Below are 25291 nucleotides of genomic sequence, written 5' to 3' on the forward strand. Positions count from 1 at the left end.
GTCGCAAAGTGAAGCTATACACATGGAACATGTGCGCAGCTGAAAATATGACAGTCCAGGAAAAAACTAGAAACGATCGGCTCCTTCCTCAAACATACTTCAATGCCTGGTGTCAAACTAATCATCCACTGCAGTGTGGCAGCTGCAGAGAGGTTAGCCGTCCTGGGCAAGCTCTAGGCGCGAGGCTGTGACAGATAGGACACCTGGACCCGAGTCCCACCTATAGGCTCCCTTCAGCACTGTCAGGTTGTTTGTGATTCTGGCTGCTGGCATGAAGTGTTTCATCCATGCTTTTCACTTTACACTGACAGAGTTGAGAAATACGCAAACCCGAAGAACGGCTGTAGAGGCCCAGCTCTGGGAACTTGGGAAAGAGCAAACTCCGGTCCTCACACGCGAAGGAATGTAAAGCCATGTGAACAATATCGCCTCCATTTTCGCTTTAGGTCACATTAGGTACGTGGGGCACCAATTCCTGACTTTTCTTGTTCTTTGCCCACCAGTCAGATTCCTGTGGAGAATGGAGAGACACTAAATGATTCAGGGGGCCACCTTACATCTCAAAGCTGCCGTGACAGCGCTGTTTGACTGAAGCTGTAGTGTTTGGTTTCAAGTACTGTTGCATTCTGTGAGTGCTGTCAGCTCTTTGCTGTCAGGCGTGTGTCCAATGCTAAGGGCGCCTCTCTATTTAAGGGCACATTTTTATAACTAAAATTAATCGTAAAATAAATACAGTGGAAAAAATGATAAGCTGGGTGTTGGCGGAAATGTGTTGCTCCCTCATATCTGATAGGATTCCTGTCCCCCACTTTCACTTAACCAGTATACGGGAAGCTGCTGTCACTCAAGCGCTGAGCAAACTGAAGCCCACAGAGTCAATAAATGATATGATCCCGGGTGAACTCTTCAGTCTTGTGCTGAGTGCATAACCCTGTTTGTAGTTGATGTATATAATGGCTCCTTGCAGAGTGGTGCTGCTCCTTCCACCTTGCTCATTTCACTGATCAAGCATCTGTTGAAGAAAGCTACCCTATATCCCAAAGTTCATGGTAACTATCATCCTCTTAGTATTCTCTCTTCCTCTGGCTGGCATCTTGCTGTAGGAAGGGGTAAAACAACCGCCAGCTCACCTTGAAGGACACCACCTTCTCTGCTCTTTTCAATCAGGTTTAGAGTTTCAACATGGCACAGAACCTTCCCTGGTGGAGGTTTGTGGACAAGTTGTTGGCCATGGATTATTTTGGGGTGCCATATTTATTGGTGCTCTTGCTCTTTTCTGTGCCCTTCAGTACTATTGTCATATGTTTTGGCGGTCGCTTAATGAGACCTGGAGTCAATGAGGTGGTTTTATTGCTTCCGGGGGGTAGGGGCCTCAGAAGTGCTCCTTGGGAGCCATTCGTCATCTTAACCCATATGCATGCGTGGTGTACCCCACGTGATCCCCTACATTGTCCATCTCAGCAAGTGTCTAATCTGCTCATTAGGACTTCTTAGTCCTTCCATGCTATCCTAATTGGTATTTGTGTTTCGCACACCTGCACTGGTGTGGTCTATATTGGTCTGTCTGGAAAGAGTGGTGTAACTTGGGGCTTCGCAGGGAGGGTGTGCCACTCAAGGATGGCCTGGGAACCAAAAGAGGCCCAGGAAATCAAGTGGTCGCATATTACACATTTTCACCAAGCCCAACCTCTTTCCTGTAAAATATGCGAAATAAAACAGGTTACCACACAAGAGGCCCAGGGTGCAGACAGGCCTACCACCTACCGGGACATCTCCAGAGTTCCCTATAGGTTCTATCTGGTTCTTAATGAAGTGCCCTATTTACAACATTTGCAACACATTTTTTGGTTGTCATTTTTAGGGGTCGGATGTGGGTGGGAGACGCCAACGATGCTTCCCGCCTGGGGTGCAATCTGGTGTAAGACCGGCCTTGGCGCCAGGCTCACATATAACTCTGAGGACAACTTGGCATTGGACTTGTAATGCATTGTGGGCAATATGGATGCCCCCACATAACCCAGTTCCATGAACTGAGTATGCGGTCTAGCCTTTTGGGTGTGGTTCGGCCCAGGGATACCTGGAGGCTATTTAAACCATGCCCAGGCAGGGAAACACGCTTTGCAGTGTGACACTCACCATGTTCGGATCAGTCTCCTGACAGCCTTCGCCTTTCCTCTGCATCCCGCGCACCTGCAAGAACAACATTAATATTATACTTACCTTGGGGAGTATCCTGCTTCCATCCATCGCTCTTCCGGTCCTGTGGGCAGCTTTACTATGGTGTCACCTCCATCTCGGCACGCCGCTTCCTGGGGAGAAACGAACGAAACAAAAGACATTAGTAAGCATTCTTCGTATCCCAGCTCACTTGAAAACTGCAAGAAGAATCAAACGCTTACCTGGACTCGAGCCACTCAGAGTAACTTCAGCTCCGGAGCACCCCATCGACCTGCAGACGGGAAAGACAGTACAGGTTAGCACAGAAAGGACAAGAAGGCGCCGCACATTGCACTTACTCACCGCACCTTATTCTCTCAGCCGGCAGCCACGCTGGGACATTGCAGCGCCTGCAAGGGTCATAGGGAGAGACATTTGTCAAAATAAGAAAGAGCAAACTGCGTCACGCATCGCGCTTTCACTCACCGCTTAGTGCTCGGCTCCCCTAAGCAGCACGCCATCATCTCCGACCCCTCCAACACCTAAGGGAGAAGGGACACGTTATAAAGTGGACAAGAGACAAGAAAAGGACATTCATTAAGAATCATCCAACCTATCTTGTCGGGCTGGAGTTACAAGCCCAGTCCATTTGGGCCTGTGCCAGTGAAGCAACTAGGCTGCATAGCGCCCACATCAATTGACGCACCCCTGCATGGAAGGGCAGGATGGAGAGCACACCACACAAGAAAACAAGGTGAGGAGAGGACATAGCGGAAGGTTTGGTCGCCAAGGGAAGAGGGAGTCAAGCAGCCAGAGACAAAGTTTAAATCCGGAAATCCTGTGTTTCAGGCCCAGCCTCCAGCCGAGCAGATTCCAGGGAAGGGTTTGAGGTTGTAGGAGGTACAAACAGGCTGAGTGGCGTCCCCGTGAATACCAGGTGAGCATTTATAAAATCTTGTATGAAATGCCATGACCCCCACTTGCCTTGCGAACGGGGTACACCCCGAGGCGCTGACGGTGCCAGAATACCTCTGTCTATCAGGGCACTGATTGTCTCATAAATACCTTTATCTGCTTCCTTAGTCAGAGGGTATTGCCGGGCCCTGGGCAGGATCGCTCCTGGTTTCAGTTTTATCTGCACTCCTCCTATGCTTTTTATGCACCCGTCATCGTATGGACAGGTGGTCCATAGCCTTGCTAGATCCTCCTTGCGAAAGGAAGGTGCAGCTTCTAAGGCCACTGCCATTTTCTGTGCCACCACCTTGTATGTTATCCGTAACGAGAAGTACACACTCATTCCTAACATCATCTCGCTGCTCCCTTTGGCCTGTAAGAACAATTCCTCATCTGACACCTGTGTTAGTCAACACCCTTCCCCCAGTGCTATTATTGCTCTCCGTGCCTTCCCCTCCTCATCCAATGCGTGTACAGCAACCCAATCATCTTGTGCCATAATTCCTTCTATATCTATTGATACAAACGTACCTTCCCTTTCATTAGTTGGTGTTTCTGGCCTACAGAGATACTGACTGGGCCTTCGCCATACCTTCCCTGCAATCCGGGGCAGCCACGCAATGGCCACATCTGTTCCATACTTGAACACTTCTTGGTCAACAGTCTCCCCCTCTGTGCCCACAGTATGCCCGAAGAATTTGCCTGGCTGGAAGCATGTGGATGCCTGGTTTGGAGCAAATTATGCCCTTGTCTGTAAAGGAAATTGCCATGTTCAGTCTGCTCATTATGTCACGCCCCAGTATGTTTACAGGTGCTTGCATGGAGTAAAGTAGGGATAATCATAAGTCATGGTCTCCTATTGATAAGGAGATGTTATCAGTAAAAGGAACCACCTCTCAAGCCGCATAGAATCCCTGAGTGTTCATGGCATCGCCTGACAATGTGTGCTTCCCCTCCCGTATGCATGACCTAGTCGCCCCAGTGTCAACCAGAAAGGGGAATATTTTGTCACCTATAACCAACCGTATGTGAGGTTCCTCCACAGGATTAGGTGTGACTGATAGGATGGGACACAGCAAGTTCGTCTGTGGGCTGTCCTATTGCGGGTATAATGACTGTCCGTTCCCTTTGTACGGGTTATGCCCCACCAATGTTACCCCACCCATCCTCGTCACGGTTGTGTCAACTGCTGTACCAGTTGCATGCTTTGGGGCTGGGGTGTTGCTGTATTTTGTTGTTGCAGCTGCTGTGCTTGTTGTGTGTGTGTTTACTGGGATAACCTGTTGTTGCACCTGGGCTGTTGGGTTGTGTTGTGATGCGTTTTGTAGCTGCCCTGTCTGGTGGGCATCTTGCACATAATACCCATTATGTCCCTTCTGGTAGTTCTGCTGCCCTGGTTCACCCCATCCTTGCTGCATCCACCGGCTACGGCATGTGCGAGAAATATGTCCTAGTTGCCCACAGGCCCAACATTGCTGGGGTACTGCGCTTGCCATGGGAACCCCTCTCCTCCTTCTCCCTGTGCCTGTGGGTAACCCCTAAATCTGCCACCTGCGCGCCCCCTCTGGAATCCTCCCTGTCCCCTATAGTTACCTTAGTAACCACCTATTCCCATATATCCTCCTCCCAATTGGGGCATGAATTGCTGCACTGCATGGTTTTGTTGCTGTGTTTGGGGCTGTCACACTGCTACCTGTTTTCGTGGAGCTGGGCTGGTTATGAGCGTACCGTTTAGGGCACATTTGGATAGTTTCTTTTGTACTAGCTTGGCTACATCTGCTTTTCTATCTTCAGCCTTTTGTTTCATCTTGTCTTGCCATAGTCTGCAGTGGTGTACTATTGTGAGTTGTATTTTTCCGACCATGCTTTAGCCTCCAGCCCTACCAATTTCTTTAGTTGTCTCTGTACCGGCTCTGGTAACTCTTGTATCAGAATGTGATAGAAGATTGCTATCATTTTATCCCATTGGCTCTTGAGTTTCGAGGCGCCAAAGCTCCTGAATCTCCTCAATGTAGCTAACAGGATCTTCATCGTCATGTATTTTGCGTGACGTGATTGCACCTATATCTGATGTGTCGGGATATTGTGTCTGCGATGCTTTCCATACTGCATGTCTGCAATTTGCGAATGGTGCTCCTTCGTGTATGGTGTTGTAGGTGGTCACCCCCGGGAACCCTGCCCTCTTCCAAATGTCATCTGCAGCGTCATCCAAGATGGATACTAATAAGCCCTTGACATCACCCACCGCCAACCTGTGACCTGCCATCAGCTTCTCCATTTCGTATATCCATTTCCCACCCCTCCACTTAATGAGAGCAAACTCAGCTTCATGTTTTTCTTATCTGTTTGCTTCCAGGGTACATACTGTGGCCGGCTCCCACCCCTCTCCAATAAGGGCATCTGCGAATACGCGGCCCTATCTTCTGGCGTGTGTCTGTACTGCTGTATCTGAATGGGCCCCTTTTCATTGTCTGCTTCTGCATGTATGTCCATTACCTGTAATGCGTGTGGTAGGTGTGGGGTGCCTTGTGTCCAAGTGGGCCCGCCTCGTGAACTTGTGTGTCCCCTTGTTTGTGTTACTGTCACCCCATCCTGTCTGCGCCCTGGGAGATCCCGGAGCCTGCTTGTATACAGCGTCTTTTTCCTCCACAACGCCATCTTTCTCTCTGCATCTTCTCTTTCCCTCCTTTCTATCTCCTTCTTGACCTTCTCTATTTCTGCAATCTGCTTGATTCTCTCTGCTTCCCTTCCGACTTCCTCTTCCTGTTCCATGTCCGTCGGAGCTGATCGTTCCTGCCATTCCAGCCCCTTTATTATTGTTTCCTTCTGCTCCCTCCTGTCCTCCTCCACTTTTCCCTCTGGATCTTCCCTCTGCCAGTCTTTACTTACCTTGTGTGTCCTCCTCCCTCTACACCCCTGTCCCAGTTCCAACCCTTCCATTTCCTCTGCAGCCCCTTCTGCCTCCCCTGTCGTTACTCCTTGTAACTGCAGCAGCACGTGTTCCGCCACCCATTCCTCCGGGCCTATCCCCGCAAACTCTGTTTTTGCGCGCCGCAGACTTTCCTCACCCAGGCCTGGGCTGGTGGCCTCTTCCCCCTTCCCGTGTTGCGGAATGCCTGGGGCCTGTACCTTCGGAGCGTATGGGGGTGGCTTATACATAGGATTGGAATACCCTTCTGCTGCTTTTAATTCTCGGGGCTCCCTTACTTCGTCTAGGTCCTGAAACGGGTATAATCTGTGCTCCTCCTCCTCTATGTTGTCAGAGGTGACGCTAGGTGGTACAGGAGGTGGCGTGCCTGAGTCCACGCCCCCCAACTTCACCCACCTCGAAAGCTCATCATCCATGGCCTGTCCACCTGGAATATAAGACATAACTTGTATATTTCCATACAGCTAGCTAACTTCTTCCCCTTGCATGTGTTCTGTATGTGCATAAGTAGCGATTGCAGCGTGTCTGGAGAGAAACTGCCGTTGGGCTGCCATGGTCGTAGTACCTTCCCTTCTGTACTTTTGGACCATTGTACGCTGCACTTTATTATTTTGTCCTTAAAAAGGGGCAGAGCGAGACACATGTGCTGAATAGGGGTCAACACCATTCCTGAACCCCCATATATTTTCCTCCCCTCCCCTGTTATCTTCCTGTGAGAAGCAATACCAGTGTATGTGTTAACTGACCTCTAATTGAGGATTTCGGCACTCTGCTGTCAAGCAAGAAAGGAGAAATTTGCAGGTTATACAATGCAAATATTACTTCTCCTTTCCTTGTACGAGCCTCCACAGCTCTCCACCTTGCTTGGCTTACTCTTGTACTGGCCCACCTTCACCCGAACTGCCGTGGTCCGGTATAGCACCTCAATCGTGCGCAGGCGCCTCCGCACACTGCCGCTCAGTCACCTATCTGACGATCCAAGAAATATCAGCTTGCTAATCCTCCACCAATCCACAATGCAGGGTCCTATGCAATGGCCAATGGGTGATGTCACCAGACTAAGGTTCATGTGAGAGAAGAACACCTTGCGCACTGACAGAACAACAAAGCATTATTTCAATCCCACCCACAAAAATCCCCACAGCTGTCTTCCCACCTCACAGGAGTGGAGTATGCGTTTTCAACCTCTTAACTCTGTGTGATTAGACTGCACTCTCTGTGTCACCTAACGGATGATAGATCTCTCACCAGGGAGACTTAACCAGTCAGTGCAACTTCCATACTAGATAGCCTCAGCTAACATCTATGGGAATACGTCTTCTACTCGCCGAGCTAAAACGTCAAGCTCATAGGGATCCGCTACTTCTACTTCTTATTCACTATTTGAGCGTGTCACGTGACCAACCAATTCTGCGAAAAACACAATAACTGAACTTGCCGCTACGCAACTCGAACAGACTCTGACTCTAACACCAAATAATAAATCCAATCCACATTCCTCCTTTCCCCTTATTTGCACATCCCTCACCCACCGACACAAAAAATTCTTCCGATTGTGCAGGGCGGTTATCTCGCAATTCTCGCGAGGGTCCTACAGTCCTCCGAGGTACGACGGCAGAGGAGGCAGCAGCTGGCCGAGCTGATGTCACAACGGTCAGGGTAAATTCTGGGGCCGGCAGAGCCGTGCCAAGGGTCCACGGACTCTCTCAATTGGCTTTCAAAACTGCATGGTATAGCCGACTAGATGCTTAACAGTACAACACTCACAAGGACCCGAGCCTACGGCCACACCACACTGAATGCGCCTGATCTTGTCTGATCTTCAAAGCTAAGCAGTGTTGGGCCTAGTTAGTACCTGGATGGGAGACCGCCTGGGAATACCAGGTGGTATAGGCTTTTTTGTGCTCCATGTTCAGGAAGTGAGCCATTTCTCAATTGTCTTTCAAAACTGCATGGTCTCGCCGACTAGATCCTTAACAGGACAAAACTCCTGCAGACCATAGCCTACGGCCACACCACACTGAATGCCTCTAATCTCAGAAGCTAAGCAGTGTTGGGTCTAGTTAGTACCTGGATAGGAGACCACCTGGCAATACCAGGTTCTGTAGGCTTTTTTTGTGCTCCATGTTCAGGAAGTGAGCCATTTCTCAATTGTCTTTCATAACTGCATGGTCTAGACGACTAAATGCTTAACAGTACAAAACTCAGCAGGCCAAGTGCCTACGGCCACAAAACATTGAATGCACCTTTTCTCATCTGATCTACGAAGCTAAGCAGTTTTGGGCCTAGTTAGAACCTGGATGGGAGACTGCCTGGTAATACCAGATGCTGTAGGCTTTTTTGTGCTCCATGAGTAGTAATTGTGCCACTTCTCAATTGCTTTTTAAATGTGTATTTATTAGGTTTATATAGTGCTTTACGCCAAAGCGCTTTACAATACAACAACAAGAATACATAGTAAACAAGAAGCATAAAGTACCAAGACATGAAACAAACCATCAAAAACAGTATGTAGATCAATTGACCATTTCTGAAGGAGGACTAGATAAGAGGAAGAAGAAAGGGAAGCAGAAAGGGAGGTCAGAGCGGGGGAAGAATACAGAGATATCAGGAGGAGGGATGAGAAAGAAACGGAAGAAGAGGGGAAGTAGGAAGGAGGGTAGATATAAAGGAGAGAGCTAATAGGAGAAGGAGGGGAGTTAGGGCTAGGGGTGAAGAAAGAAAGATTTCAAGGAGGCACGGAAAGAGGGGTAAGAGGAAATGGAACGGATGGAGAGAGGTAAAGAGTTCCAGTGATGGGGGCTAGAAGCTGAAAGGAACAGAAACGAGAGTTAGCACAAGGGGAAGTAGGTACTGTGAGTAGGAAGAGATCAGCGTATCTGAGGGAGCGAGAAGGAGAGTAGAAAGAAAGGAGAGGAAAGGTAAGGGGGAGCTAGCCCATGAAGAGATTTAAAGACTAGGCAGAGGAAGTTAAGTTGGGAGTGAAAGGGAAGCCAGCCAAGAAAAGAAAGAGAGGAAGAAATGGAATCAAGAGGTGCAAGAAAGCAGAGGGTACGGATGGCAGAGTGGTAAAGAAATTTGAGAGGCAGTGAGTCCAAAGAGGAGAGAAGAACAATAGAAAAGTCGGGAGAAAATGAGCGAAGATATTAAGAGTTTAGTAGCATGGAAGGTGAGGGAGGAGCGGATTATGCGAACATTGAATAGGTGAAAGCAGAAGACGCGAGAGGTAAGAGAAATATGATGGGAAAGTGAGAGGGTAGAGTCGAGGTGGAGGCCAAGGTTGCGAGCAGAGGCAGAGATAGGGAAGTTAGTAGGAGGAAAGAAAATAAAAGGATGGGGAGGAGGAGGAAGCGTGTTTGAGGGGAAGAATAAGACTTCTGTTTTTTCAGAGTTGAGGGAAAGAAAGTGGGAAGACATCCAGTAAATTTGCTTATGTGTCCAAAATAAATGTATCCCTTTTTATAGGGGAAATGTTGGACAACAACATGAGGGCTGGAGCTACCTATTTACATAGAATTAACATACGGGTAGTGTGTTCATGGGTAATAAATCTACCTTCACATGTAATGTCAATCAAATAATAAACTAATGTAGTACAGAGAATATTGAGTCCATAAAGAGGCTTGAAAGAAAGCCATTATTGTGTTGGTTGTTTTCTCCGACTCCCTGCGACAGAAACAGGATGGATGGAGTAAAGTTATCCTGCTAGACATAGGAGTTCTAAATGGGCCCACAAGTCTTATATATCTCGCCTGATCGAGCGCTGAGCGTGGTATCGTGTTGCAAGTGGCTTTATGGGTTAGTTTGCTAAATGCAACTGCATAAGGGTAATACTCTTAGCATTTCTAGAGCCTACGGCCACACCACACTGAAAGCACCCGCTCTCTTCTGATCTCAGAAGCTAAGCAATGTCGGACCTAGTTAGTAGCTGAATGGGAGACTGCCTGGGAATACCAGGTGCTGTAGGCTTTTTTGGCTCCATGTTCAGGAAGTCAGCCATTTCTCAATTGTCTTTCAAAACTGAATGGTCTAGTTGACTAGATGCTTAAAGATACAAAGCTCACAAAGCCCAGAGCATACGGCCACACCACACTGAATGCACCCGATCTCGGAAACTAAGCAGTGTCAGGCCTAGTTAGTACCTGCATGGGAGGCCGCCTGGGAATACCAGGTGGTGTAGGCTTTTTTGTGCTCCATGTTCAGGAAGTGAGCCATTTCTCAATTGTCTTTCAAAACTGCATGGTCTAGCTGACTAGATGCTTAACAGTACAAAACTCACTAGAACCAGAACCTACGGCCACACCACACTGAATGTGCCCGATCTTGTCTGATCTTAAAAGCTAAGTAGTGTTGGGCCTAGTTAGTACCTGGATGGGATACCGCCTGGGAATACCAGGTGCTGTAGGCTTTTTTTGGGCACCATGTTCAGCAAATGAGCCATTTCTGAATTGTCTTTCAAAACTGCATGGTCTAGCCGACTAGATGCTTAACAGTACAAAACTCACAAGGACCCCATCCTAGGCCACACCGCACTGAATGCGCCTGATCTTGTCTGATCTCACAAACTAAGCAGTGTTGGGCCTAGTTAGTCTCTGGATGTGAGACCGCCTGGGAATACCAGGTGCTGTAGGCTTTTTTGTGCTCCATGTTCAGGAAGTGAGCCATTTCTCAATTGACTTTCAAAACTTCATGGTCTAGCCGAGTAGATGCTTAGCAGAACAGAACAAACTAAAACTAAAGCCTACGGCCACACCAGACTGAACGCGTCCAAGAAGCTAAGTAGTGTCTAGCCTAGTTAGTACCTGGATGGGAGACAGCCTGGGAATACCAGGTGCTCTAGGCTTTTTTGTACTCCATGTTCAGGAAGTGAGCCATTTCTCCATTGTCTTTCAAAACTGCATGGTCTAGCCAACTAGATGCTTAACAGTACAAAACTCACTAGGACCAGAGACTATGGCCACACCACACTGCATGCACCTGCTCTGGTCTGCTCTAAGAAACTAAGCAGTGTTGTGCCTAGTTAGTACCTGGATGGGAGACCGCCTCACAATACCAGGTGCTGTGGCCTTTTTTGTGCTCCATGTTCAGGAAGTGAGCCATTTCTCCATTGTCTTTCAAAACTTCATGGTCTAGCCGACTAGATGCTTAACAGGACAAAACTCAGTAGGACCAAAACCTATGACCACACTGAAGGCACTGGATGTTGTGTGATCTCAGAAGCTAAGCAGTGTTAGACATAGTTAGTACCTGGATGGGAGACTGCCTGGGAATACCAGGTGCTGTAGGCTATTTTGTGCTCCATGTTCAGGAAGTGAGCCCTTTCTCAATTGTCTTTCAAAACTGCATGGTCTAGCCGACTAGATGCTTAACAGACTGATGCAAAGGTGATATGGGCGATAAGAACCCAAAGGTGCAACACCGCGCTTGCACCATGTAATAAGTGCTTGGAGGGCAGCAGGTGACTGGGAGTTGTGGGTACCTTGCCTGTGTGCACCACCGTAATAAGAGACAAAGCGAGGATTCCCAGTCTCACTGCACCGACACAAAGAAAAATACACACTGCTAGAGCTGCAGATTTATTGTGGTTTGAAACAGCCTGACACGTGTTTCGAGCAGTCCTTGCTCTTCATCATGTTTTAATAATAAGTTGAAATAAGAAAGTAGTGTTAAGTCTTTACACAAATCAAATTTTGTATCATATTTGATAAGAAAGCAAAAATGGGGGGGTAGGGGAGGGGGGAGTGTTTGCAAAGCAACGCGAATGGTTATCAAATGGATAAGCACCATTAGTGTATATATGTAAGAGTCCATATGGGGAAGGCAACATAACATCCAATTGCATATGTAATTTACCCAACATTACATCACATTGCAACATTACAAGTAGCATCAATGCATATTGGTGGAAAATTTGTGGCAAATCCAAATTAGTGCATGTAAGTTATAGATACCGTCAATTTGAAGCAGATGCGGACCGAATCAGGAGTTGATTCAGTTGTTTCATCCTGTGAGAAAATAAAGATATGGAGAAAAGTGGAGGGGTAGGAAACAGAGCAGCATGTTTAGCATTATAACAACCTTATGGAGAAGTTACGTTCTGAGAACATGTTAAGTGTAGTTGCTTAACCAGAAAATACCTTGTTATTGGAGGGAGTACTTGTGTCAATGGTTTAACATCTGGATGTTTGAACTGCAAAAGTGCAATGGTGGCATTAGCGAACTGGCATTTGATACCCATTATTTGAAAAAGATAAAAACACATGAGGCACTGTGAGCGCATTCAGAGTGAGGTCCATGACAAGTTATAGTATATGAATTCAAGCATACTTCATTTGTCAAATTCGTCGCTGTTACGGCTTGCTCTTGTTTAAGAGTCGGGCTGTGAGTGTTAATGGTATTCAAAGGAGAAGAAAGCAATGATCAGGATACACACGAAGCAAGATTCCGATCAGTCGGGAGAGAAAAAAGCGATTTGAAGGAATCAGTTAGAAGTCTTGCAGGCGTCTGCCAGTGTTGCTGCCTCTAGCACTTGTAATTGAAAGGAGCGGCTGCGTTTCGGCAGCCGTCCTAGGGACCGTAGAAAAGTGGCTTACCTGGGTGGTCTGCTTCACGAGTAGCTGGTCCCCACACGCGCGTACGCACAAACTAACTTGTTAGTTATTGCCGTGTGTGCTTGGGAGGAGCCTGAGTACGAGGAGCGTAGGATTGTAAAACCGCCTTCTTGGAGTGGACGGTCAACTAATGTAAGGCATGGAAGGTGCATAGCCCCGACGAACAGTGATAGGAAATCAAATAAGAGTTAACGCTAAAACCAAAATAACGGAAAAGAAGGGGCTACCTATATCTTAAATATTAAACCAATGTATGAATTGCGTGCAGCCATGTAATTAGGACGCGCGCAGCCCCTTATTCCCGCTAACATGTGGAGTGGTTGTGGGTTTTGATAAGAAGGCAATGAATTAAGATAATAGGGATGGGCGCCCGAGTTGGTCAATGCGTGTCATTATTGGTTGATGTCATCTCCTCCTTTGATCAATGTCCTAAATGATGCGAGATCAATTAGTGGGTGTGGGTTACCCACGTGGGCACGCATACAACCTGGCATGTGGATGTTTGTGTTAAGTAAGCAAAGAAAAAAGATAAGGAGATAGAGGTATAAAGAGATAAGAACAAAGTACAATTAGATAAACAGCTGCTGGTGGGAGATTTCTGACCCCAAAAAAGAAATGTTATAAAACTTGCAGTAAATGGAATCCATCGTCAAATTATAAGAAAACAGATAATTCATGGTCTGAACGAAGGCCAGACAGTCCTGTATTTGCATATAAGCCTAGCTTCAAGTCGATGAAGGATCAAAGTTAGGTTGCCCCCTCTTGTGGGGAGGACTGCTTTTACAAGCCCTACGAATCTGATATTCTGTTTAAGGTCCATTTGATGATATTTCTGCCAGTGGCTGGCAAGAGGGAATTTAGCATCCTGACTCACTATGGTGGACAACTGTTCTCTGATCCGAGTCTTGAGTGGTCCGATGGTACTGCCGATGTATTTTTTATTGCACACACAAATAATACAGAAAACAATGAATTTGGTGTTGCAATTCATGAAAGTGTCAATTTGGTGGGCCTGTCTTGGGTTGAATACAACATTTGTAGTCTCGAGTGCATAGGGGCACATTGAGCAACTGCTACATTTCCGAAAGCCTTTTGGTTGATCTTGGCTTAGCCATGTTGATTGCCACGCTTGATTGCGCATGAATGATGGGCTAAGCGTGTTCTTGAGAGTAATCCCTTTGCTGAAGGTGAAATTGGGAAATGGGTCAATCCAATTCGTGATATCCACATCCTAATGCAAAAGGTGCCAATGTCTTTTAAAAAATCGTGTAAAGAATATGACTGTCTTGGGTATATTTGTTAATAGGGAGAATCTTGTAAGCTCCTTGTGTCATGGTTCCAGTTTTGGGTTGAAGTAAAGCGTGCCTCTCAGGTTTGCTGACCTTTGTCGCTGTGGCTAAGACCTGTTTGGCATTATAACCTCTTTGTGCAAACTTAGCTTGAATAGAGGGGCCCCGGGGGGAACGCAAAGCGTTTCCCCCGGGGAGTTTTTTGGCGCTGCACACGGCCAGCGAGTGGCCGTGGGATGCAGAGCGCCCCTCCGGGGGTATTTAAGGGCTCAGGGAAGGTTCGGGAGGCAGGCGACGGTTAGGACTTGGCGATTGTCAAGTCCTGTCGCCTGCTCCCGAGCCGTCCCTGTAGTGCCTGGGGCCTAGGTGGCATCTTAGAGCAGGTGAGGAGGGGAGTAATATCAGAGGAGGGCGGTTAGGTTTTGTTTTAAAAAAAAAAATATATAATATAAATGGTTTACTTTTTGGTTAGGAGTTGCGTAGGAGGGGTGCCGTAGATAAGACACCCCTCGCGTCTTACCGTGTCTCTGGGCTTCCGTGGGCGCGCCGGGGTTATCCCGTGAGCGGGGGCATGAGGGCTCCGTGGTTTTCGGCGGGGATTTGGGGTGGATCCTGAATCCGTGTGCGGGCGTGCTGTGCGTGGGTTTTAGGGCCAGGGAGGGAGCAGAGCGGCAGCGGCTTTTCTGCGGCTCTTCAGTGGGGATTTCCCGCTGATATCGAGCGTTTGGCTCGGTCTGGTGGGCAGGGCAGCGCAGTTAAAGGGGCAATGTCCCTCATACGTGGGAGAAGTGCGGTGCTGTTTGGGCACCGCCAGGTGGCAGTGTGCGCTGCTGTTAGCAAGCACTAATTAGTGCTCGTTTCTTATAGTGGTTGTTGTGGCCCCTTTTTGCGGGTTTTGCCAGGTAGTAGGGAGGGAGGGGGTTCAAGGAAAAATTTAGTTTAATAGGGTTTTTTAAAAAAAAAAAAATAATTTTTTATAAATTTTACAAATTAGCATAAGGCAAGCATAATAGTGACTATAACAGTAATAATAGCTAATTAGGTAGGATATTTTTGGGTTTAATTTTTCTTTTATTAATTATCAATTTTAGGGAGGTTATTTTACAGGTTATCACACAAGGTGTGTTTTGGTTCTGGGGGCTGGTTAACTTAGGGTCAAGGTTTTCTCAGGGCCAGGGTGCTAGTCCAAGGGTAGGTCCTGGCTCGGGGGCGTAGAGTACGTAGTTTGATTTAAAGGGGCATATTTTTGGGCACACGCGGATTAGTGTGCACAATGACAGGCCGGGGGCAAGCAAGAAGGGGCTGGTGGATGCTGGGGCCTTGAAGAAGGCCCTGGAAATCATTAGCAGGGCAACTAAGGCCCAATTGGAAGGGGCGGTAGGGGAAGTTACGGGAGAGGAGGAGAGTGGTGGGGGCCGGCCGCAGCGCAGAGCGGCGGCAGACGGTGCGTTGGCGGCGGTGGTGGCTTGCACCCCTACGGCAGGGAGAGGGGAGATTTGGGAATCCAGGGGCAGGAAGATGAGGAGGGAGATAGACAAGAGGGTGGATGGGGGTTTAAGGAGGGCGGGGGGGCAGCCAGGGAGGGAGGAAGGGTATGATAGCTCTAGGGAAGAGGGGAACGCTCAAGAAGGTAGGGACCGAGGGAACACCAGTGGGGGGAGGGGTTGGGCGCAGGTGGGGGTGTCAGGGCAGAGGGGAAGAGGTGGTAAATACCTGCAGAAGAGCGCAGGTGGGAGAAGGAGGGAGAGGTCCCCGTCAATTGAGGAGAGTAGGGCGGGGCGCGGAACGGCCCCCCCGGATAGGAGGAGTGGGGCGGAGGGCGCTGCGCAGCCCCCGCTGTACAGATGGAGGGTGAGGGTTTCGGTACGGCCCCTCCTCGGTCAACGCAAGGAGAGCCTAGAGGGCGCAGCACAGCCCCTAGCAACGAGGATTTCAGGGTGGAGGTCGGAACGCCTCGCCCAAGAGAAGAGGACCAGGCAGAGGTTCCCACAACCCCGCCGAGAAGACGTCAGGGGAGTGGCGGGGCGGACGCCCTGGGCTCGCAAGAAGATCAGCAAATCATCTCGGGCAGGAGCTCGCATCCTCAATGGTATTTAAGGGGTGATGAAGTTGGTTGGGAGGAATACGGGGGGCAATGGGAATTTGAAGATTACAGGGCGGAAAGGGAAAGGGTGGAGGAGAGAAGAAGTTCAAGGTGGGATAGGGAAAGGGAAGTACAGGGGGGTCGGGGTGAAAGGGGTCAAGGGAATTATTGGCTGGGTGATTGTGCTGACATGTTTTGTCCCCGCAGCAGGAGCCCTCCAAGAATGGAGAGGAGGAGCACCGGTGTGGATGCCAGGCCGCAGGTGGCAGGCGTGGAAAGAGGTGAGCGGGAAAGGGAATGGTCATCTGCATGGCAGAGAGGGGTTACAAATAGGTGGTTGGGGGATGACCGGGGTGGCTTTCAAGGTGTGATGAAGGAGGTTGGGGTGCAGGCCATTGGAGCCGAAGGGGTTGAGAAGAACATTTGCTCAGTGGAGGTCCAAACGGACAAAGTGGTGGAGCCATCGGGGCTCGAGGTGCAGGCGGGTAAAGATAAAGAGGTGGAAGTAAAAGGAAAGGAGAAGAAATTGCCATACATGGGGATAACAAAACCATTGGGGGCACATTTGATGGCGGCGACCAGGGAGAAGATACAGGAAGGTGAATTTGTGGATGTCTTCAAATTGCTACATAGGGATGTGAGAGCTAAAGAGGGGTCTAAGGAGGAAGAGAGGGAACTGGCTTCACGCCCGAGGGTCCCAGTGACCATTGAGAATTGGACGTCGGAGTTTATCATTTATGCCAGTGTGTATTGCGAAAAATTCCCGGAGCATTGCGTGGCCCTGCTTAAATATATGGACGTAATAAGGAAGGCTTTTACGAGCTTTGGGGGCTTTGTCTGGGTAAGGTATGATGAGGAATTTAGAGCGAGAATGGCAGAAGACAGTCAGGCGGTCTGGGGGGAGATAGACATGGATCTTTGGCTGCAATGGATGGCCCCAACGAGGCCTGCCCTGACATTACATACGGCGAGTGGGCTGCCAGTGCCTTTCCGGCCCTTTCTTGGTCGCCCAGCCCATGAGGGGGCGGGGGGTGGAGGCAGGGGCCAGTCCTCAGCAGCGTGCTGGGGGTACAATAAGGATAGCTGCGCAAGAACCATGTGCAGGTTCAAGCACAAGTGTAGTAAGTGCGGGGGAAAACACCCTCTCACGCAGTGTTTTCAACAAGGAGACAGGGGGAGGGGGAGAGGTGCAGGAAAAGGGGTTGGGGGGGGAAAGCTTTTACTCCAATTAAAGTGGGGGTGTTGGAAAAATGGTTGCAATTTTATCCGGACAGGGAAGGGGCTAAGATTTTGAGTGAGGGGTTCGGGCAGGGGTTCAGATTAGGTTACCAGGGTCCAAGGGTACGGCGGTGGGCGGAAAATTTGAAGTCGGCGAGAGAAAATGCGGAGGTGGTAAGGCAAAAATTGAGCAAGGAAATAGCGGCTGGAAGGATAGTGGGTCCATTTGATGACGTACCGGGTGACTTAGTGATATCTCCATTGGGGGTGGTGCCCAAGAAAGCCCCGGGGGAGTTCAGACTGATTCATCATTTGTCATGGCCAGAGGGTATATCAGTTAATGATTTCATTGCCCCGGAAGAATGTGGGGTTGTGTATGCGAGTGTAGACCAGGCGGTTGAGCTAATAAGGAAGGAAGGGCGAGGGGCCTTCATGGCCAAGTGCGATATCAAGGCGGCGTTTAGATTATTGCCAGTGCACCCAGAGGATTTTTGGTTGTTAGGTTTGCAGTTTGAGGACCGTATTTACATAGACAAAGCATTGCCTATGGGGTGCGCAATTTCCTGTGCGTTGTTTGAACGATTTAGCTCTTTTTTGCAGTGGGTCTTCTCATTCAGCTCAGGGTGGGAGAGGGTGTTGCACTATTTGGATGACTTTCTGTTCATTAGCGGGGCAAAAAGGGAGGAGGATTGCAAAGGAATGCTAAAGTTGTTTCAAGACTTGATGGAGGAGCTGGGGGTACCATTAGCCGAAGACAAAACGGAAGGGCCGGCAGTGGTGTTAACATTTCTGGGAATTGAGTTGGATTCAGTGGCCATGACCTCACGCTTGCCGCACGACAAAGTGAGAAAATTGGTGGTACTGCTGGAAAAAGCGGTGGGGGCCAAGAAAATGATGCTGGTGGAGATGCAGAGATTGGTTGGGCATCTGAATTTTGCATGCAAGGTGGTGGCCCCGGGGAGGACGTTTTGCAGGAACATGGCAAGGGCCATGGCGGGAGCGAAGTGCCCACATCACCGGATAAGAGTATCGGGGGCAGTGAGGGAGGATTGCAGGATTTGGTTGCGCTTTTTGGAGAGTTTCAATGGAACGTCAATGTGGTTGCAGGGAGACCCAGTGACATGGGAAGTTCAGATTCTCTCGGATGCAGCGGGGGCCGGTGGTTTTGGAGTGTTTTGGGGGGGGAAAATGGTGTGCCGAAAAGTGGCCAGAGAGATGGTTGAGGGAAGGGAGGAGCATAGCATTTCTTGAATTTTTTCCATTACTAGTAGCATTGGAGTTGTGGGGGAAGGAGTTGCGAAATAAGAAGGTGAATTTCAATGTAGACAACTAATGCGTGGTCCATGTGGTGAACAGGCAGTCAGCGAGGGATCAGAGGGTGGCAAGGCTGATGAGAGAATTTTTCCTGTGTTGCATGGAATGGAATGTGGTGTTTAAGGCAACACATGTGCCAGGGAAGGATAATGGCATCGCTGATGCATTATCTCGTTTTCAATGGCAGAGATTCCGTGGATTGGCTCCAGAGGCAGATCAGGAGGGGCAGCAGATCCCGAAGGAGCTGTGGAAGATAGGAAGCTGAGAGCGCTTGCAGTGGTGGAGGGTTCATTGGCCGCGGCATCTAAGAAGTCATACAGGAGGGCCTGGGAGGATTTTATTAGAGGAGGAGCTTGTAGTTGGAGGGGTAGATGGGATGCGGAAGAGCGGAGGAGGGACGATGTTATTAATTTCCTGCTGAGGTGCATGGATAGGGGCTGGTCAAGGGCAACGATAACAGGAAAGCTAGCGGGGATTTCCTTTTACGGAAAATGGTTTTGGGGTTTTCAACCAAGTGGGGGGGAGATGGCGAGTAGGATGTTGGAAGGATGGGCAAGGGAGAGTAAGAGGGATTAGGATAAGAGGAGGCCGATATCGGCTGAATTGCTGCAGAGGTTGATTGAGGTTTTGGGGGGAGTTTGCTGGTCGGTATGGGAAGGGGAACTGTTTGCGGCTTGTTTTACATGGTTATTTTTTGGGGCCTTCAGGATTTCTGAGTTGGTTGGGGAAAAAGCGGGGGTAGGGAGGCTGCAGTGGGAAGATGTGCAAATTACAGAGGAAGGTTTAGACATCAAGATTCAAAGGTCCAAGACGGATCAGAAGGGAAGGGGCTCTTGGGTCCTGCTGGGTCGAGGGAGCGAGGCTCTATGCCCAGTTAAGGCGTGCAAGGTGTGGAAGGAGCACTGTGGGGTTGACTCAAGTTTGGTTTTCCAGCATTCGGATGGATCGCCGGTTACAGCAGCACAGGTGCTGGGGGTATTGCGTAAGGCGTTGGGCAGGGTAGGAGAAAAGGGGGAGGAGTTTGGGACTCATTCCTTTAGGATGGGCGCAGCATCTGAGGGTAGCAGACTGGGTTTTTCGGAAGAAAAGGTGAAAAGCTTGGGGCGTTGGAGGTCGGGAAAATACAAGGGTTACGTTAGGGATTTTGGGAAAGGGGATTGTTGAAGAAAGTTGGTGGAGGACCTGGGGGGCAAGTTGTTTTGTAATAAGTTGACTTGTCGGTAATTTGTTGTAATTTCTGTTTCAGATGCTGCGCAAAGGACGGGGGAGTTGGCGCAAGTTTGGATTGTTGGACATTCGATTGTGAAGTGGGCTGGCAAAGAGGCGGAGAAAAGGGTGTTTGGAAGGCAATTGGGGTGCAGTTATAAGGAAGTGGTGGTGAGGTGGCACGGTTTGGGGGGCCTGCGGTGGGATCAGCTGCTGCCCATATTGGCAGGAATGAGGGAACGCTATGGAGTTCCTCGGGTGGTGATGCTGCATGCTGGGGAGAATGACCTGGTTAGGGATACGGGGGTGGCTCTGCTGAGAAAAATGAAGAGGGACTTAGGGTGGATTAGGGATATGTGGCCTCAAGCGGTGGTGGTGTGGACTAAGTTGTTGCCGAGAAGAGTTTGGAGGGGAGCAAGAAATGAGGGAGCAATAGAGCGGGCCAGGAAGGGGATAAACAGGGAAATGGAAAACTTTTGTGCGTCAGTGGCGGTGAGGGTCATGGACCATAAAGAAATAACATATGAGGGGTTTCTTATCTTTAGAGAGGATGGGGTACACTTGTCCATGTATGGGAATAGTCACTACCTGGCGGACTTGGGTTCGTGGCTGGGAGACTGGGTGAAAAGTTTGAGGTAGAAAATGGGGGGGGGTTGGGGCAGAAAGAACTCCTCGGGGGAGGGTTTTTCTGGTGCCGGGGGCATGGCCCCTTTTGATGTGGGGGAAGGGAAGCACAATGGGGGAATGACACGGGAAAGGAGGGGGTGGCGCTGTTTGCACAAGCAGGTCACCCCGGGGGATCAGGTATTGAGCCTGGAGGGGCATGGCCCCTGGGGAGAAAGCGGGACGCCTGGAAAAGGGGCAAGGATACGGTAGGATCCAAGGGATCATTAGGGAGGAAATTGGTTATTTAATTATTTAATTGTTGGGGGGAAAATGGAAAATGTTTAAGTTATTTAATTGATTGTTCAAATAGCTATTTAGCTTGTTAGGCCATGGAGCCAGCTAAGCGTTTTGATTGTAAGCTTTGGCCTGTCACATTAAAGCGACCTTTTCCACTTTTAAATGAGTCTGGGTTTTTGTGCAGTAAGCCAAAAAGTCTGCTTTCTGAATCAAAGTCTTGACGGGTCCTGCAATTGCATTGAGCTCTGATTAGTTCTCCCTTAGGTATGTTTGTGATGACTTGTTTCTTGTGGCAGCTGTCTGCATGTAAAACTGAGTTGACTGAGGTACTTTTTCTGAAGGTCTTAGTTGTAAATCCACAATCTCTAGATGATTAACAGGACAAAACTCACTAGGACTAAAGCCTACAGCCACACCACACTGAATGTGCCCAATCTCTTCTGATCTCAGAAGCTAAGCAATATTGGGGCTTGTTATTACCTGGATGGGAGACCGTCTGGGAATACCAGGTGCTGTAGGCTTTTTGTGCTCCATGATTAGTAATTGTGCCACTTCACAATTGCTTTTTAAATTTGCTTATGTTTCCAAAATAAATGTATCCCTTTTTATAGCAGAAATGTTGGACAACAACATGAGGGCTGGAGCTACCTATTTACATAGAATTAACATACAGGTAATGTGTTCATGGGTAATAAATCTACCTTCACATGTAATGCAGTACAGAGAATATTGAGTCCATAAAGAGGCTTGAAAATAAGTCATTATTGTGTTGGTTGTTTTCTCCAACTCCCTGCAACAGAAACAGGATGGATGGAGTAAAGTTATCCTACTAGCCATAGGAGTCCTGAATGGGCCCACAAGTCTTATATATCTCGCCTGATCGAGCGATGAGCGTGACATCATGTTGCAAGTGGCTTTATTGCTTAGATTACTAAATGCAACTGCATAAGAGTAATACTCTTAGCATTTCTTGAGCCTATGGCCACACCACACTAAATGTGCCCAATCTCGTCTGAGCTTAGAAGCTAAGCAGCGGTGGGCCTAGTTTGTAGCTGGATGGGAGACTGCTTGGAAATACCAGGTGCTCTAGGCTTTTTTGTGCTCCATGTTCAGGAAGTGAGCCATTTCTCAATTGTCTTGCAAAACTGCATGGTCTAGCTGACTAGATGCTTAACAGTACAAAACTCACTAGAACCAGAGCCTACGGCCACACCACACTGAATGTGCCTGATTTCATCTGATCTCGGAAGCTAAGCAGTGTCAGGCCTAGTTAGTACCTGGATGCGAGACCACCTGGAAATACCAGGTGCTGTAACATTTTTGTGCTCCATGTCCAGAAAGTGAGACATTTTTCAATTGTCTTTCAAAACTGCATGGTCTAGCCGACTTGATGCTTAACAGGACAAAACTCAGGAAGGCTACAGCCACACTACACTGAATATGCCCGATCTTGTCTGATTTCAGAAACTAAGCAGTGTCAGGCCTAGTTAATGCCTGGGTGGGAGACTGCCTAGGAATACCAGGTGCAGTAGGCTTTTTTGTGCTCCATGTTCAGGAAGTTAGCCATTTCTCTATTGCCATTCAAAACTGCATGGTCTAGCCGACTAGATGCTTAACAGTACAAAACTCACTAGGACCCTGTCACAAACACACAAGGCGTGAAGTAAGAGAGATCGAGACTCTCCCCCGAACCACGGAAGCCGAATTAACTCGACCCTCCCACCGTGGTTGGCACAGGCGTCTGATATAGAAAACAGATTGCCACATGGCAGCCAATGGGGGCAAGAGGGGTTAGGGAGAGGTTGTGGACAGGAAAGGGGAATTTAGGAACACCAGAATAAGGGTAAGGAAATCCTAAGTTGGATGGGAACGGGGAAACACCAGGAAATATCCCTACCCTATCTAACATGTAACCACTTAGATGCACTTGGTGCTACTGGTTTTGCCACAAATCCTAATAGTACACCTTAATACGTGTACTACACCCTGCAGGTTCACCAGAAAACATATAAGCAAGCAATGTGATGAAGACACATATAATGATTAGACATTACACATGGCCCTACGGGCAGCAGAAGCCTCATACAAACATCAATGGTACTTCCCTCTAGTTCACTGCATTAGTGAAGATTAACAAACATTTTAACATGGCATATCATATTGCATTTTGTCCGTGGATATTCCGTTACACAGCCGTATGCTAGAACGCCCCAAATTACGAGGTCACAGTATGCAGGATGTAAGGGTAACTTGACACACACACACAAGCTTCACCCATCAGTACATGAAATAAATGTGCTACACTTAACTTAGGTCTGGGAGCCGCTCGGGACCTCCCAGACAGTAAATGATCAGCAGTAAATCACTACCGGCACCCTTCAGTAGGCATGTAATCACAATGCGGTTCACAAATACATAGCTTTGGTCTGGGGAGCCCCATGAGACTTCCCAGACGATGTGCAGAATGCGACGAGTCTATCGGCAACCTCGAGCCTTCCTGATTCAGACCACGGCCGTGCCGAGTTTAAGAGTTCGTGCTGACATTGCTCCGCTTCACACGCGACCCACCTGTCTCCAACTGCCATCAAAAATAAGCCACACCTGCACTTTGCCATTGCCTGCTTAAAACCTGTTATTAATTAAAGACAGCTGGCAGGACGTGTGCGCGCAAAGTACCAAAAAGCACCAGGCATGCTGGGAACTGTAGTTTCCAAGACCGTATAACTTAAGAGGCATATTTGAACACACCACGCCTTTGGCAGCCCTTATTCCTGACAGACGCAAGCCTATGGCTACACCACCCTGAATGCTCCCCATTTCATCTGATCTTGGAAGCTAAGCAGTGTCAGGCCTAGTTAGTACATGGATGGGAGACCGGAAGGAAATACCCGGTGCTGTAGGCTTTTTTGTGCTCCATGTTCAGGAAGTGAGCCATTTCTCAATTGTCTTTCGAAACTGCAGGGTCTAGCCGACTAGATGCTTAAAGGTACAAAACTCACAACGGTAAGAGCCTACAGCCACATCACACTGAATGCATCTGATCTTGGAAGGTAATCAGTGTCAGGCCTAGTTAGTACCTGGATGGGAGACTGCCTGGGAATACCAGGTACTGTAGACTTTTTAGTGCTCCATGTTCAGGAAGTGAGCCATTTCTCATTTGCCATTCAAAACTGCATGGTCTAGCCGACTAGATGCTTAACAGTACAAAACTCACTAGGGCCCAAGAGTACGGCTACACCACCCTGAATGATTCTGATCTTGGAAGCTAAGCAGTGTCAGGCCTAGTTAGTAGCTGGATGGAAGAGCGCCCGGGAATACCAGGTGCTATAGGCTTTTTTGTGCTCCATTTTCAGGTAGTGAGCCATTTCTGAATTGTTATTCGAAACTGCATGGTCTAGCCGACTAGATGCTTAAAGGTACAAAACTCAGATGTCCAAGAGCTTCTGACCACACCACACTGAATGCACCCCATCTCGTCTGATCTCTGAAGCTAAGCAGTGTTAGGTCTAGTTCGTAACTGTATAGGAGACCGCCTGGATATACCAGGTGGTGTAGGCTTTTTTGTGCTCCATGTTCAGGAAGTGAGCCATTTCTCAATTGTCTTTCAAAACTGCATGGTCTAGCCGACTAGATGCTTAACAGGACAGAACTCACTAGGGCCCAAGCCTACAGCCACACCACACTGAATGTGCCTGATCTCTTCTGATCTCGGAAGCGAAGCCGCATTGTGCCTAGTTAGTACCTGCATTGGAGACCACCTGGGAATACCAGGTGCTGTAGGCTCTTTTGTGCTCCATGTTCAGGAAGTGAGCCATTTCTCAATTGTCTTTCAAAACTGCATGGTCTAGCCGACTAGATGCTTAACAGGACAAAACTCACTAGGGCCAAAGCCTACAGCCACACCACACTGAATGTGCCCAATCTCTTCTGATCTTGGAAGCTAAGCAGTATTGGGCCTAGTTAGTACCTGCATGGGAGACCACCTGGGAATATCAGGTGCTGTAGGCTTTTTTGTGCTCAATGTTCAGGAAGTGAGCCATTTCTCAATTGTCTTTCAAAACTGCATGGTCTAGCCGACTAGATGCTTAACAGTACAAAACTCAATAAGACCAGAGACTACGCCACACCACACTGAATGCACCCGTTTTCAGAAGCTAAGCAGTGTTGGGCCTAGGTAGAATCTGGATGGGAGACAGCCTGGGGATACCAGATGCTGCAAACTTTTTTGTGCTCCATGATTAGTAATTGTGCCACTTCTCAATTGCTTTTTAAATTTGTATTTATTTGTATTTATTAGGTTTATATAGCGCTTTACGCCAAAGCGCTTTACAGTACAACAACAAGAATACATAGTAAACAAGAAGGTCAGAGCGGGGGAAGAATAGAGATAACAGGAGGAGGGAAGGTCTGATCTGTGATTGGGCTAATTCCCATTAGACGAGGGGACCTTTCTGCCTCTCCAGGTCAAAGGGCCGTTTCTCTAATGGGAAATAGCTGCTTCTGTGTGAGTGGGCTAGTTCCCATTAGACAAGAGGACCTTTCTGCCTCTCAAGGTCGGAGGGCCGTTTCTCTAATGGGAAATAGCTGCTTCAGTGTGCATGGGCTAGTTCCCATTAGAAAAAAGGAT

The 25291-nt window shown here is 48.5% G+C and overlaps 8 pseudogenes; all 8 read left to right on the forward strand.

Moving 5' to 3' along the window:
• The first annotated feature begins 7817 nt into the window (after positions 1–7817).
• On the forward strand, positions 7818–7936 carry LOC138490785 (5S ribosomal RNA; annotated as a pseudogene).
• A 1954-nt stretch (positions 7937–9890) lies between these two features.
• On the forward strand, positions 9891–10009 carry LOC138490902 (5S ribosomal RNA; annotated as a pseudogene).
• Positions 10010–10329: 320 nt separating this feature from the next.
• LOC138491024 (5S ribosomal RNA) lies at positions 10330–10448 on the forward strand (annotated as a pseudogene).
• A 10618-nt stretch (positions 10449–21066) lies between these two features.
• On the forward strand, positions 21067–21185 carry LOC138490472 (5S ribosomal RNA; annotated as a pseudogene).
• A 678-nt stretch (positions 21186–21863) lies between these two features.
• LOC138490136 (5S ribosomal RNA) lies at positions 21864–21982 on the forward strand (annotated as a pseudogene).
• Positions 21983–23448: 1466 nt separating this feature from the next.
• On the forward strand, positions 23449–23567 carry LOC138490358 (5S ribosomal RNA; annotated as a pseudogene).
• Positions 23568–24328: 761 nt separating this feature from the next.
• Positions 24329–24447, forward strand: LOC138490247 (5S ribosomal RNA; annotated as a pseudogene).
• Positions 24448–24553: 106 nt separating this feature from the next.
• On the forward strand, positions 24554–24672 carry LOC138489833 (5S ribosomal RNA; annotated as a pseudogene).
• The last annotated feature ends 619 nt before the right edge of the window (positions 24673–25291 follow it).

The sequence above is a fragment of the Ambystoma mexicanum genome, chromosome 9 (assembly GCF_040938575.1).
Source record: "Ambystoma mexicanum isolate Mex_15411 chromosome 9, UKY_AmexF1_1, whole genome shotgun sequence".
NCBI lineage: Eukaryota > Metazoa > Chordata > Amphibia > Caudata > Ambystomatidae > Ambystoma > Ambystoma mexicanum.